The sequence below is a fragment of the Hermetia illucens genome, chromosome 4 (assembly GCF_905115235.1).
Source record: "Hermetia illucens chromosome 4, iHerIll2.2.curated.20191125, whole genome shotgun sequence".
NCBI classification, from domain to species: Eukaryota; Metazoa; Arthropoda; class Insecta; order Diptera; family Stratiomyidae; genus Hermetia; species Hermetia illucens.
Window position 1 is genome coordinate 169,680,289 of NC_051852.1, and position 15,887 is coordinate 169,696,175.

General features: G+C 45.0%; 1 protein-coding gene across 1 annotated transcript in view; it reads right to left on the reverse strand.

The window, feature by feature from the left end:
- Positions 1–15,887, reverse strand: part of LOC119654515 — a 118,617-nt gene that overhangs the window by 55,426 nt on the left and 47,304 nt on the right. The gene's annotated exons all lie outside the window — the stretch shown is intronic.

Here is a 15,887-nt window from a genome sequence, read left to right on the forward strand (position 1 = left end):
GGTGGGAAATAAGATATAAAGATTGGCGGATGATTTGGGTCGTTCGAGTAAATTCATTATGTGATGCTTGATGATGTGGTGCCAAAAAAGGTTAGCGGAAACCAAAACACAAAAATCTGAAAAATATCTACGAAAGAGGTCACACATCACGAAGTTTTCGGCTCTATTTCGGGCATGGAATGACGGTGGCAATCTTGCACATTGCTTCGACTCGACTAGATGGCCTTCAAGATCATTCCATTTAAGATACTGGCTGTTGAACTTGATCTGATCGAAGTAGTATGGAAAGCTATATATGTAGGCAGGTAGATGTTGTATGATAGTTGCGCTTAATGAAAATGGTAGCGCAACGACCATATTAATGATCGTAAGATAATGATGGTCACCAATTTTGCTCCGCAATCTTTGTTGCGTAAAGTAAGTAACCATCCATTCCAAACTTGAGACATCTTAGGTTTTCCTATTGTGTAATGTGGAAGAATTGGTCGGGTAATCATAGACGCTCGTGACCGACGACCAGTCTGTCTTCTCTCCGTTTCTTCTAAGAAGAATTTGTAGAAGTCTCTTTGTGAAGATACATAGATGAAATATGCGGAAAGGTTAAGTTTTACTATTGAACGCATCACATTGAATCTAGCCACCAAAAATGGAACGTTCGTATATCAACCAGTTTCCTCTGTAGCCTGCACCAGCGTTACAGATATCAGTGATCGTCTCCGACAGTTCAGTAAGCTGGCAGATACCACGCGTGTAAAATCTGGGTTGGCCTTCAACTTAGTCATGATTTAATATGGGGAGTTTACTAATCTCTGCGATTTAAGTTTGTAATACACGTCTCAAACCTGCTTCTCGTTGGATCGTGATTGACTCAAACATGAATTTTCCTCAAGTGGTGGACCCACCTTTTTTGTGCAACGGATTTTCAAGGTATTTATTGGCCACTTAACAATCTCGTCGTGACAATGTATCTATTTGCATTTGATTTCTTTCATATTTATTATGTGATTGTGAGAAGATGCAGTTTTAGATGGTGATTTTATTTTATCTATATTGCATTGTTACCATGAAATCGGCAAGAAATGTCGAAGTCCACTGGTGAATGCTCCGCTATTTTCATACAGTCACTCAAAGTGAAAATGATCCACCCATTGAAAATGACTTTAGTCGAGTTAGGTTAAAGTATAGTTAATACAAATGAATTTATTTCAACGTAATAATAATTCTTGATATGTTAGTAATAAATACTCAAGATATATTTGAAATTAGTGTATTTTCTTTGCAGTTACTTGTTAATATTTGTCATTGGTCCGAATATGGGGTCAAAGTGAAAATGATCCAGGCAACTTATTCCAATGAACTTGGTACTAAACTTTTGTGATGTACTGTTAAAATGCGTAGCTGTACAACTGTGCAGTTGACTATAGCCCTTCGCTGAGTGCAGTCATCAGTTACATTTCTATTTCGGCAAGTTTTCTAGTGAAATGGGTCGACACACGACGTACGAAGAGCGGGAGGTAGTGATCCATCATTTTATGCTTGGAAAACGTAAAAGAGCGATAGCGAATATTGTTAATAAAAGTCCTTCAACTGTACAACATATAATTGAGCGATTTAGAGAAAATCGCATCGGTAATAAAGTTCGTATAAGTCCTAAAAAGGCTTTTTCCGAGCGTGACGAACGATGGATTTTAAATTTGGTTCGAGACAATCCTAAAATAAGTGCACCAAAAATACGTGTAGAAGTTGAAAAGCATTTAGGTATCAAGGTCTGCGACGAAACAATCCGAATCGTTTTGAGAAATCATGGATTTAACAACAGAGCCCCTCGAATAAAGCCGTTAATTAGTCCAAAAAATAAGCAACGCCGGCTAGAATTTGCAAATCGTTACTATTCACACGGTCCAGAATTCTGGAACAACGTTATCTTTGCAGATGAGAGCAAATTTAATGTTTTTGGATCCGACGGAAAAGTTCGAGTATGGAGAAAGAAGAATGAAGAGTTAAATTTGAAAAATTTACAAGCGAGCGTAAAACATGGGGGCGGTTCAGTAATGGTTTGGGGTTGCATGGCAGCCAATGGGGTCGGGAATATTTATGTCATAGACATTTATGTACCTTCAAATTCTAAAGGACAATTTACATGCCAGTGCCAGAAATTTGGGTCTTGAAGGGAATTTCCAGTTTTACCAAGATAACGACCCCAAATACAAATCGTTTCTCATTCGCGAATGGATGCTCTACAATTGTCCTAAGGTTATCGAAACTCCACCACAATCACCAGATCTGAATGTTATCGAGCATTTGTGGGACTTTCTAGACGATCGAATCAGGCAACATAGAATATCTAGCCGAAATCACTTAAAGCAGGTTATTTTGGAGGAATGGGCAAAAATTCCATCAGAATTCACAAAAAAATTTGTTGAGTCAATGCCAAGAAGACTGTCAGCTGTTAGGGTGGCTAAAGCGCTTCATACTAAATATTAATTAGCTAAAAAAAATTTTGAATTTACTTTGTTTTTGCCTTTTTTATTTTAATGGATCATTTTCACTTTGACTAGGAATTATGCATTTTTATGTTTATGTTATTATATTTATAAATGAAATAAATTTTTTATTTTTTACAAACTTAAAAGTAAACGAGTTCATCTTAAGCAACATTTTTTTATTTATAGTAGTTCATGATCTACTTATTTTCAATCAGTACAACACATTTTAACTGCTTTATACCGGGTGGATCATTTTGACTTTGAGTCACTGTATATACAAACCGTTGCCCCTTCAATAAAACAAGTCTAGAGCAAAACAAGTCGGGAAACCGGAAGCTGGACGCTTCAGGTAGGAAAGGCTTTGTGTATTTCTTAGTACGTAGCACGTAATATATCCATATATTATGTGAGAGTACCCACTTTCGGGTGATATTGACTATGAAGTCTTTCAAATTTTCAAAGAATCAACAAATTTGAGGTATTATAACTTTGTTAGTAATAGCGCGATTTCCACCAAACTTGGTAAGATCATGCTCTATATTATAGCCTATATCACTGCAAAATTTCATGGTACTAGGATGAACTTAAGGGGGTTTCTAATCAATTACAAAAAATTGTAGTAATATACTATTATTAACTTTATTTAAACAGATATCGGCATGGAAGGTATTTCGGAGCCCAGGCACCATATAGTGGCAGCCTCCTAATTTTTTTCAGATTTTTCGGTTTGGCAGTTTCTGAGAATGGCCCCCTTAAAGAAGTGATCACTTTCAACCCCCCGTGCTCCCCACCCTTCCAACCAATGCCAAAACTAAGATCGGCTTTGAAAAGTACTAATCGAGACCTTTAATTTGATACCCCATATGACTATATTTGATGAAAAAAAATTTTACACCCCCCTTTTGCATGTATGGGGACCCCCCCCCCCCCCATCGCTCCATCTTAGGCAGGGTCTGCCTCGTCTTCTTTTCCTACTATAGATATTGCCCTTATAGACTTTCCGGGTGGGATCATCTTCATCCATACGGATTAAGTGACCCGCCCACCGTAACCTATTGAGCCGGATTTTATCCACAACCGGACGGTCATGGTATCGCTCATAGATTTCGTCATAGTGTAGGCTACGGAATCGTCCATCCTCATGTAGGGGGCCAAAAATTCTTCGGAGGATTCTTCTCTCGAACGCGGCCAAGAGTTCGCAATTTTTCTTGCTAAGAACCCAAGTTTCCGAGGAATACATGAGGACTGGCAAGATCATAGTCTTGTACAGTAAGAGCTTTGACCCTATGGTGAGACGTTTCGAGCGGAACAGTCTTTGTAAGCTGAAGTAGGCTCTGTTGGCTGACAACAACCGTGCGCGGATTTCATCATCGTAGTTGTTATCGGTTGTGATTTTCGACCCTAGATAGGAGAAATGGTCAACGGTCTCAAAGTTGTATTCTCCTATCCTTATTCTTGTTCGTGCTTGTGTTTGACCAGTGCGGTTTGATGTTGTTGGTTGATTCGTCTTCGGTGCTGACGTTGCCACCATGTATTTTGTCTTGCCTTCATTGATGTGCAGCCCAAGATCTCGCGCCGCCTGCTCGATCTGGATGAAGGCAGTTTGAACGTCTCGGGTGGTTCTTCCCATGATGTCGATATCGTCAGCATAGGCCAGTAGTTGGGTGGACTTGAAGAGGATAGTACCTCTTGCATTCACCTCAGCATCACGGATCACTTTCTCGAGGGCCAGGTTAAAGAGGACGCATGATAGCGCATCCCCTTGTCGTAGACGGTTGTTGATGTCGAATGGTCTTGAGAGTGATCCTGCTGCTTTTATCTGGCCTCGCACATTGGTCAGGGTCAGCCTAGTCAGTCTTATTAATTTCGTCGGGATACCGAATTCTCTCATGGCCGTGTACAGTTTTACCCTGGCTATGCTATCATAGGCGGCTTTAAAGTCGATGAACAGATGGTGCAACTGTTGTCCATATTCCAACAGTTTTTCCATCGCCTGCCGCAGAGAGAAAATCTGATCTGTTGCTGATTTGCCTGGAGTGAAGCCTCTTTGGTATGGGCCAATGATGTTCTGGGCGTATGGGGCTATCCGGCCTAGCAAGATAGTGGAGAATATCTTATAGATGGTACTCAGCAACGTGATACCTCTATAATTGCTGCACTGTGTGATATCTCCCTTTTTATGTATGAGACAGATTATGCCTCGCTGCCAATCGTCAGGCATTGATTCGCTGTCCCATACCTTGAGCACAAGTTGATGAACCACTTGGTGTAACTGGTCGCCTCCATATTTAACCAATTCGGCTGTAATTCCATCGGCCCCTGGCGACTTATGATTTTTTAGCCGATGAATTGCACGGACTGTTTCTCCTAAACCTGGTGGTGGCAGTATTTGTCCGTCGTCTTCAGTTGGCGGGACCTCCAACTCGCCGATGTTCTGGTTGTTCAGTAGCTCATCAAAGTACTCAACCCATCGCTCTAATATGCCCATTCTGTCGGAAATCAGATTTCCCTCTTTGTTTCGGCAGGATGAGCATCGAGGTGTATAAGGCTTCATCCTGCTGACTTGTTGGTAAAACTTCCGCGCCTGGTGCGGTTGCTCCCTGTACTTTTCTAGTTCACAGACTTGTTGGTTCTCCCAGGCTTCCTTTTTCCGTCTGTGAAGTCGCTTCTCCGCTCGACGGAGTTCGTGATAAGTCTCTGCGCGTGCCCGCGTTCTTTGAGAATGCAACATTACTCGGTATGCGGCATTCTTCCGTTCCGTTGCTAGCTTACATTCATCGTCAAACCAGCCGTTCCACAGTTCCCACGTCTCTACCAAATTTAGTGTCAATCGCTACAACCGTCTCCGAGAAAAATGCGTGTGACGGACAGACAGACAGACAGGCAGACAGACAATTAACCGATTTTAATAAGGTTTTGTGTTTACACAAAACCATAAAAAGAGGAGTACGGGAACTACAGAAAAGAGGAAGTAAGTTGCTCCCCAAGCGGTTCGGTCCGTCACTAAGTGGGTGCGGACTTAGGACTCCCAGCATCCTGTGGCGCAGCAGGATTCGCAGCATTCGAAATTTATTTCTGTGGTCCTCGCATGCGGCGGGGACTATAGCGGCCGTTCAACCGACGTCGCGAGGCGCGAGATAGCCGCCTTAACAGCCAGCGTGGTCGAAATGCGGGCGACGCTGGACGCTCAGCGTTCGGGCGCCAGATCGCGAGCTCGCTCGAAAAGGGCGTTCGGGTAACAGGTCGTCAGGACAGCCTGCGGACAGAGGCATTTGCTGGTACCATCTTAGATTCGGTGATAAAGCGAGCAGATGTACGCTCCCGTGTAAATTCGCGTCTACCGCAAAAAACTAGGTCCGCGAGGGGTCCTGGCGACGGCCACCCAGAACGCGGCGCCACGTCGCCTAACTATTTTCGACCCCTTCAACAGGCGCAACTACCTCATGGATACTGGCGCGGAGTTCTCGGTCCTTCCCGTACCCCGGCACCATCGACTTTTTCCACAACCGCTCAAACTGGCGGCAGCAAATTCCTCCCACACCAACACATACGGGTATAGGCAAGTGGACGTGAGTCTTGGCTTGCGTAGGACGTTTCCGTGGCGTTTCATCCTGGCGGATGTCAACTTCCCCATACTAAGCGCAGACTTTTTGTGTCACTATGGGTTGCTAGTGGACTTGCAAAATAAGTTCCTTATAGATCCCACGACCAACCTTAATTCGTCGGGCCAAATGGCATCTCACCCCGACAATAATCTTTTCGTTCTTTTAGAAGACATTACCGACTCTCGTGTTCGGACACTTCTCCAAAAGTTCAACCAGATTACTGCCGAGTGTAGTCTCACAAAACCAGTGACACCACATTAATACTACTGGTTCCCTGATCTTCTCGAAAGTGCGTCCACTACCACCCCAGAAACTTGCCATTTCGCTGAAAGAATTTGAACAACTTGTTCAACAGGGTATCTGGACGCCCTCAAACAACTGTTGGTCTTCCCCACTGCATATGGTCCCTAAGCCAAACGGCGAATGGCGCCCCTGAGGGGATTACAGAATCTGACGGTTCCTGACCGATATCCAATTCCACTTATCCACGACTTTGCGCATCACCTCGCGAATTGCCGCATCTTTTCGACCTTGGACTTAGCCAAGCCATCATCAAATCCCTGTAGCTCCAGAAGACATATCAAAGATGGCAATATGCACACCCTTTGGACTCTTCGAGTTCACCCGGATGACTTTCGGATTGTGCAATGCGGCGCAAACCTTTCAAGGGTTCATTCACTCAGTCCTGCGAAGCCTCGATTTCTGTTTCGTATATTTGGATGATGTTTTGGTCGCCTCTTCCACTGAGTCTGGGCACTTAGCCCATCTCGAGTTCATTTTTCAACGTCTCCTTGAGGCCGGTTTAATCCTAAACGTTGAGAAATGCAAGTTCCTTCAAAAACAGGTGAGATTCCTCGGCCACTCCATATCCCCTGAAGGAATACAGCCTGACCCAGACAAAGTGCAAGCGATTACAAGCTTCCCGCGTCCGAAGACTGTGAAGGAGTTGAGGAGGTTCTTGGGCATGCTAAACTTCTACCGTCGTTTCCTGCCCAAGGCCGCCCAACATCAGTCTGTTTTCAACGCGTACTTGTCTGGCCCCGAAACTAAGGACTCACGAGAGATCGTGTGGTCTGAAGAGGCTATCCGCGCGTTTGACAAATCCCGTCAACAACTGGCCGACGCTACACTCTTGGCATTTCTTCTGCAAGATGCACCCCCTAGCCGTTTTTTGTTGATGCCTCTGATGACGCAGTAGGTGCTGCTCTTCACCAAGAGGTGGATCAAGTCTTGAGCTTCTTCTCTAAGTAGTTGAACCCCGCTCAACGGAACTAGAGTACCTACGATCGCGAACTGCTCGCCGCGTACTTGAGCATCATATACTTCCGCTTCTCCCTAGAAGGCAGGCCGTTCACAGTGTTCACGGACCATAAGCCTCTCACGTATGCTTTGAAACAAAAGCCCGACAAAGCGTCCCCTCGTCAGCTTCGACACCTGAGCTTTATAAGCCAGTTTACGTCAGACATCCAGCACGTGTCCGGCAAGGACAACATAGTTGCTGACGCTTTGTCTCGTGTCTCCGAGGTTAACATCCCCGTCTCACTCGATTTCTTGGCTATTGCCAAGGCGCAGGAGGATGACGCAGCACTTCAGAGCCTCAAATCCAACCCCAAATACAAATTTCGGGAGTTGCCCATCTTCGGCTCAAACCTATCTCTCTGCTGCGAAGACTCGAAAAAGGGACCTCGGCCATACATTCCGGCCACCTTTGGCAAGGAAGTGGTTCAAGCGGTTCACGACATAGCGCATCCAGGCATCAGGACAACAAATCGGCTAGTCAGCGAGAAATACTTCTGGCCCTCCATGAACAAGGATGTCAATTCCTGGGCCAGAGAGTGCATCGCATGCCAGAAGTGTAAAGTCTCCAGGCATGTAAGGAAAGAAGTGGGCTCATTGCCCCGCACTACCAAGCGGTTCCACACAATGCACCTCGACATAGTAGGGCCTTTGCGAGACGCGCACGGTTACAAGTATTGCCTCACAATCATCGACAGGTTCACGCGGTGGCCTGAGGCAATACCTCTGAAGGACATTACGGCGCAATCTTGTGTCGAAGCCCTTTGTCGAGAGTGGATACCTCGCTTTGGCGTCCCTGCAGTGGTCATCACTGACCAGGGAATGCAATTTGAGTCCACTCTTTTCTCGGAGTTAGGCAAACTCCTGGGTTTTAAACGCCAGCGAACTACTGCATACCACCCGCAATCCAATGGGATGCTAGAATGTTGGCACCGGACGCTGAAAGCCGCCATTATGGCACGCGACGATCCGTCCTGGACTCAAGTATTGCCTCTCGTCCTACTCGGCCTACGTGCAACCCGCCGAGAGGAATTTACTGGCAGCCCCGCGGAGCTGGTATACGGGGAGAACCCAAGACTCCCAAGCGATCCGGTCGTCGACAAGAGATCGGGTCTCACAGAGTCGGGGTTGGTGCGTCTGCTGAGGGACAATCTCCGACGCATCAAAGCCACACCACCGACCCGACACTCGTCTGCACCTGCCAGTGCAAGGAGCTGGACACGTGCACGCACGTCCTGGTCAGGACGGATGCCGTCCGAAAGCCGCTGCAGCCTCCATATGAAGGCCCGTACCGCGTTCTCAAGCGGGGAGAACATTTCTTCCAGCTCGAGATCGAGGGATGCAAAAAGGCGGTCTCCTTGTCCAGGCTGAAACCCGAGTGCGCCCTGAGGCTACGTCGCGTTCGCTTCGCCGACTGATGGAGAACGCAGTTCCGGGTTCCGTCTAGGTTTCATCGGGGGACGGAGTGATGTGGCGCAGCAGGATTCGCGGCATTCGAAATTTATTTCAAATGTTGCGAATATGAGCGGATAGATGGCGTACGGAACTCTCCACGTTTTTTTTTTAGAACTCGCCACGGGAGTGGAGAGCTAGCAGTGGTTGGGGGCAGAAGGACCGCATGGAGACGAACCGGTCTCTTCTGCCTCCAGCTGTGACCGCGAACAGCCCGAAATACGCTCGACGTCTCCTTACACAAAATTTAAGTAGTATTTGAATTGAAAATTAAAAATAGGTAAATATCTAAAATCCTCAACAAAAAATATTATTAAAGTCTAGAGCAATTCAGGAGGACGAAGCAAATTAGACCAAAGTGAAGATTATACCAAGATGGGATGAAAATCCAATCATGCATCAACCTAAGAAAGGTACTTATTACTTTTTGATGTTTATGAATATGGGTATGAACTCAACATGGTCCCATTGCAATTGAATGGTATTTGCTCTGGGTTACTGTCCGTGTAATAGTAAACCTTGATTTCTCAGATCCATTGAGTTGCTATTTTCGAAGAAATGCAATATCTGTAGAACCTATGCGAGGCTGTAAAGATCTTAACCATGAACATGTAGTTAAACAGCACTTATTTGGAGCTGAAGAATCGAACATAAAGTCAGATACATAACTGTTTAGCGCCAAATGTTAAGGCCAGTCACCGGTACATTGGCGATACAAACAATGACGGCAAAAAAAAGAATGGAATTAATCCTTGAATTAATTTAAATGATCGTTATAATATTTGAAAGAATGACTGGAAAGCAAAAATGATGCCAATACAAAACTTTTTCTTGCAATAACCGATTCACTCTCTTAGATGTTATGCAACAGCAAAATGTAGTGTAATGTTCCGTTGTGCAGTCTCAAAATGAAGACAATGTGTGCTACACAAAGCTCTAAATGGGAAACAATGTGGAATTTATTAATGAGTTTTTAAGCCAAACGTATTTGGCTGCGAACGTCCATGGTTGCATGTGCTTGGTATACATGTACAGCCCATATTTTAGGAGGAACAAAACTCACTCCAACGATTCACAAAATATTTAGTGACACAATCAAATTGATAGTTGAATATTCATTATTCGTTTCAATTTCAATTCAATTTCTTGGGGTTGAAAAATCAGCATAATAAAACCTGATTCTAGATTCATTGGTGATTTTGTTATGGACTTGGCTGCTTGTCATTCACTTCCTTGTCTGTATTTTGGAGCGATTTGAATAGCTGGGGAACAAGTCGACAAAATTACTCACTTACAAGTATATTGCTTATAATCAAAATAATTTCTAGAAATAATTGATTCCTCGTAAGAAAAATTTAGGGGAGCTGAAGGGTAATATGCATCTTAGGGAGGTTACAGACTCAGCACTACAATTCTCAACAAATATCTACATAATACACCCTGATCTGACATATGTAGCTCTACTACTAAGTCCTACTTACGCCTCCACTTTGGTAACCCCTAGGCAACGCAAGCCAGTAAGGGAGACAGCTATTTGATTTCATCACTTCAGCTGGTCTCATGACTACAAATGTAAGGTGCGCCCCTACATTCGTGGGACCGAGAAGAAGTAAAGTAATTAACCTTTTTTTTTTTGTGCGTACACGGAGGTGGAAAATTTTAGAAAGACACGTCCGCCGCAGCTGGGATTCACACCCACTAAAAACCACCCCCGGTCTCTCCAGCCCCAACCCCGCGGGACCACCATTGAGGTATTACTTCGCGGGGTAGGTTTGCTCTTAGGCACGCATCCTTCTCCTATTTGCAGCTTTCCTCCTTCTTTGTTCCTTCAGCAACTCCTCCTGCATTTGGATGATTGCGGAGCCAACCGCAAGCCACTTCTCCTCGGACTCCAGCATCTCAGTAACCAAGCTCTCCGGGGTCCCGCTCCTGCCCAGCACCTGGTTTAAGCTCCTTCTCTCCGTCGCAAACCGTGGGCAGTGAAAAATCACATGCTCTGGATCCTCCGGTATGCCATCGCATCTGGGACAGTTCGGAAAATCATCCAACCCAAAGCGGTGCAGATACTGCCTGTAGCAACCACCGTGTCCCGTGAGGAACTGGGTAATGTGGTAGTTGGTCTCCCCATGTTTTCGCTCAAGCCACACCCTAATGTTGGGAATGAGCCTGTGCGTCCACCGACCTTTCGCAGACTCGTCCCATCTGCGTTGCCAGAGATCAAGCGACTCTGACCTTGCCGCATTTCTACGCTGTGCATGCCCCTCCATATATCTTGCATTGTACAGGACACTCATTTCTTTGGCCAGAATGTCAACCGGGATCATGCCTGCCACCACCAATACTGCCTCATCTGATGTGGTTCTAAAAGCACTGCAAACCCTCAAAGCCATCCGCCGGTAAACCGAGTTCACCTGCTTCCGTCTCTGAGAGTTTGCAAGCGCCTCTGCCCACACAGGCGACGAGTACAGCAGGATGGAGCGCACCACTCCGGCTAACACCAACCTCCGGCAATGTTTCAGCCCACCAATATTTGACAACATTTTTGCAAGTGCCGTGGTGGCACTGGCTGGCTTTTGGCATGCATACTCTAGGTGTTGCCTAAAACTCAATTTGGTGTCAATTATTACCCCCAAGTATTTGATAGCCGGCTTTGATACGACCGTATGTCCACCGACCTCCACTTTTACAGTGTTATTTTTCTTGCGTTTCGTTATTAAGACCGCTTCCGTTTTCGCGTCCGCCAAGGTCAGCCCGGCCTTTTCTAGCCAGGACTTTACCGCTCTCACCGTTTCCGTTGCGTAAACCTCCACATCTTCTGGGTGTTTTGCGGCAACAACCACAGCTAGGTCATCAGCAAAGCTGACAATCGTAGTCCCCTTTGGGACAGGAAGAACAAGCACCCCATTATACATGATATTCCACAACAGGGGACCAAGTACCGATCCCTGTGGTACCCCGGCTGTGACAATGTACTCTTTGGGGCCCTCATCCGTCCCGTACCAGAGAGTCCTCTCTGAGAGGTAGTTTTCCACCAAATTCGGTAAGTATCCGGGGACACCTATGTCAGCTAACGCCCGTTTAATTCTATTCCAGTTGGCCGAGTTGAATGCATCCAACGCCACCACGGCACAGCAGCCGCCAGAAATCAGTGCACCTTTTGCCAGGTTTACCACCATGCCAATTGCGTCCACCGTAGAGTGGGCGCGTCGGAAACCAAACTGGCGTTCCGACAAACCATTGCTGGCTTCGACGATGGGCAGGAGTCTGTTGTAGATGACTCTCTCCATCATCTTCCCCATTGTATCCAACAAGCAGATAGGGCGATACGACCTTGGGTTTCCAGGTGGCTTGCCAGGCTTCGGAAGCAACACCAACTTTTGCTTTTTTCACTGGGCAGGGAATATTCCTTCTTAAAGTAATTAACCTAACAATCTGTACTTCAAAAGTGTTAGAGTTGATTACACCCTGACAGATACTAGACGAAGTCTCACTGTCAGACCACCGATACCTAGAATTCAATCTGATTATTGCGGACGAACAGTCTGAAATACAAAGACGGAATCCTAAGAAAACGGATTCGACAAAGTTCAATGAACTTCTTGGCAATAAAGTGCAGCTTCCTAGGCGACTAAGTAGCCTCCTTTGGCGCTTGAAAATAAATTGGAAACTCTGAATTGCACACTTTTAGAATGCTTTAAAGAGGCTTGTCACATTTCCCGAGGCCAAAGCGGTGAAACAATTTCTTGGTGGAACCAGGAACTGCAAAAACTCATGAAAACAACCAGGCGACTCCTGAACTGTGCTTGCAAAAGCAATAAGAATGAAGACTGGTTAAACTTCCAGAACTCACAGCGTGAATATAAGATATTCATTAGGTCTTCGAAACGAGACTTCTTTCGAGCGTACTGTGAGGAAATGAAAGGCGACGGAGAGATTTCAAGGCTGTGCAGACACCTTAAAAGGGAAGAGTCGACCAAGTTGGGCTCTCTTAGAAAACCCAACGGTACTTTCACGAACTCCAAATCGGAATCAGTACATACCTTCCTGGAAGTACACCATTCGGGAGAACGGATGAGAGAAGTGGTAGGGGGAGATTTGACGGTTTTTGCAATCCCTTCAATATGCAAGTGCTGCAAGGTGAACTGGAACATTGTGAAAGCGGTTGTTACCTGAAAAAAGCTGAGAGCTGCCATACTATCCTTTGAATACTTCAAAACACATGGCATGGATGGCTCTCTCCAGCAATGTTAAAGGAGGCTATGGAGTAGTTAGAGCGATTGCAGAGAAATATTTTTCGAGGATGTCTTGTTCTGGGCTATGTGCCTTCTCCTAGGCAGAAGGTTAAGATAGTCTTCAGAATGAAGTCTGGGAACCATGACTATTCTAATCCAAAGAACTTCAGACAAATCAGCTTGACTTCATTCCTGCTGAAAGGTTCGGACAGACTGGTTGAACGTCACATTCGTGGGAAGGCACTTAGGTCGCACCCACTTAATGAAAACCAACATGCTTAGCAGCGTGGAAAGTCCTGTCAGTATGCTCTTCATACTTTGGTTTCAAAAATAGAAGTTGCAGCTCTGAAGGGTGAGTACACTATGGGGGTGTCCATGGACATTTAAGGATCGTTTGATTGTGCGCCTTTTCAAAAATTTCACGATGCCGCTAGAGCGCATGGTATTGGTGATGCTTTAATTAAGTAGATCCATGCTATGCTAACGCAGAGATTCCAGTGTGCTGAAGCAGGTGTCAGTCGCTACCTACCAGCAGAAGGAACGAAAAGCTGTCTAAGGAGGTACATCACTTCTGTGGAGTATGCCGATCGACTTACTACTATGCGAACTGCAAAATTTGCCAATAGATGGTACACAGGGTACAATCCTTTAACTCCCCGAAGAAGTGAAATACTGGAGAGACAATCTTTAAGAGGAACGTGTAGAGGTAAAAATGAAACGGGCTCTCACAGCCTATGGGCTGTGCAGACGGACCTTTGCTTCGACATGAAGACTCGAGCCTCATGTCGTAATGTGGATATACGTTGCTATCATTAGGACGATCTTTGCTTATGCATCCTTAGGGTGGTGAGTTAAGGTGGGACAAAAAGTGTTTCGCCATAAACTAGCCGCACTACAAAGAATTGTGTGTTTGGGTATTACCGAGCACGATATCCAGCGCAGCTTTTAATGCATTACTTAATTTGCAGTCCCTGGATATTTTTATTCAAAGCACTGCAATGAAAGCAGATCTTATACTAATTCAATTACATCTATGGTGAAACAACGGACGTGGGGTGGGGGCACAGAGCATTGGAAAAGTTACTGGGAGTACTGAATCCAGTTCTTATAATACCTTCCAATTCTCGGATCCCCATACATCTGTTTGGTAGAAGATATAAAGTTATCCTGAAACGTAGAGAGAACTGGCAAGTCTCAGAAGAATGCATGTCGGGATATATGGAAGTTTTCTACACCGGTGGCTCAAAAATAGAACATGACTCTGGAGTTGGAGTCTACCTCTCGAATAAAAACAAGAAGTGGGCTTTTCCTTTGGGACAATATACAACGGTTTTTCAAGCCGACAAACTGAGCGATTGACGAGCGGTTGAAGGGCTGGCGCATCGCAATTTGCACTGATAGCCAGGCTGCATTGAGGACATTGAGTAGTCCTTTGATCACCTCGAGAATCGTTCAGGAATGCAGAAACCGTTTGAACTCTATCTCTAGATTCAATACGGTGGAACTACTCTGGATACCTGGTCACTATGGCGTAGAGGAAAATGAAATCTCGAATGCTTTAGTAAAAGAGGGTTCATTCTCCCCCATGCCAGGACCGGAAGCATCAATTGGAGTATCAGTAGCAGCTCTATACCGGATGCAAAGTTGAAAGATTTAAAAATGGGGAATATGAAATATTCAAAACCAATGACATTCTTGTGTTAAAACCACTTAGAAATTCTTTTAAAACTAATTTTTCTGAAGCAACTCCTAGGAAGAAAACAACATCCAGGCTGGAATGGAACAGTTGAAGGATGAACGGAGGCCCGTATAATTTTTACTTTTGACTTCGATTTTCTCTATGGACCTGGTTAGTAAGTAACTTTCAAATTTTATAAAAAAATCTGCCAAAACCGGCTCAAAAGCTGATGCTTCTCCCTGGAATTTAGATCTAAAAATGGGTGGAAGCGGGGACACTTCAGAGCCCGATCCGCAAATGATCGCAAGTTCAGCTTTCTATGCAGGTACGTTATCCTAGTAAAAGGTGATTTCAGTTAGTTGCGTGGCTTATCTTTTCTTTTTAATAGTTTATCTATCTGTATCTACTACATATAAACGTATCCTACTACCGGGCCTTACTACTCTCTATTTTAGGCTTTCTCCAAGGGTAACTCTACCAGATAGCTTGAAATCTTAATTTTCTCGATATTGATGATGATAGTTGCTTCCAAATCATGGACTGAGTCATGGCGATAGGATCACAGTGAAGGATGCAGATTTGTCCTTGAAATGTCCATTTTTCTTTTTGACTTTTTACAAAGTTGTTTTGTGGTCGTCCAACAATTTTCGAGCCTCAATCCGGTTTCTTCTCTGCCCGACTCTGCGGTTGGCTGTACTAGACTAGACGAACGTCTCAAATCTAAAATTTACTGCAGTGTCGTACGCCCTGTCGCTCTCTATGGTTCTGAGTGTTGGCCCAATATAAAAAACAATGAACGGGGCCTTGCGGTAATGGAGGCAAAGATGTTGCGTGAGATTAATGACGTGACACGCTTTGATCGCATCCGAAATGAGGATATTCGCCATCGATATGGAGTTGCAACGATCGTGGAAAAATAAAAATTGCGAGAGAGGCGTCTTCGATGGTATGGTCACGTACTTCGCGCTAACGAGAATTCACTCGCCAAAATTGGTCTGAATATCGAAGTTGATGGTAAGCGACCAAAAGTGGTGGTGGCTTGATATGTTGGATGGGGATTTGAATGCTTCGCGATTTCAATCAGATCAGACTTTTGATAAAACAAAAATGGTGCAACCGATCACGACGAGCCGACCCC